Here is a 579-nt window from a genome sequence, read left to right as displayed (position 1 = left end):
TAAAAACACTAAAGAATCTTGTTAATCAGTATCCGATTGAAAAGCCCTGGGTTACTGATGAAATACGCGCTGAGCATGATAAGAAAATTGATATTGAAAATAGGCTCAAAGGCAATAAAAACGATGATTTGTTCGCACAGTTCAAAGTGCAACGAGACAAGTTTGTATCGATGTATGAAACGGCACGTGAGGAATATTTAAAAAAGGAGGCGGAGGCTGTAAAGGCAAAGGTAAAAATAAAAAAAGAGCGGTCGTTTAAACATCGCAAACATCGCATTATTTCCGGATATGCTTGGCTGAATGCGATGCACCGCATTATAAGAGCATTTTATAGCTACAGTTGACTACAGAGTTTGTATGTATGCATGTTACAATAAATTAATAAATATGAACAATTAGTCAAATTTAAATACACAAAATATGTAATATTTATTTTATTTTAATTCAATTCATTTTTATTTCACTTACACTCGTATAATGTGGTGCACCGCATTCAAACAAGCATATCCGCAAGTAATGCGATGTTTGCGTTGTTTAAACGACCGCTCATACCACTGCATAGCCGAAGCCGACATGAAA

The sequence above is a fragment of the Rhagoletis zephyria genome, unplaced genomic scaffold (genome assembly GCF_001687245.7).
Source record: "Rhagoletis zephyria isolate East Lansing unplaced genomic scaffold, Rhagoletis_zephyria_1.1 Rzeph_scaffold_00551, whole genome shotgun sequence".
In the NCBI taxonomy this organism is placed as follows: Eukaryota; Metazoa; Arthropoda; class Insecta; order Diptera; family Tephritidae; genus Rhagoletis; species Rhagoletis zephyria.
Note: the sequence above shows the minus strand (reverse complement) of the source record.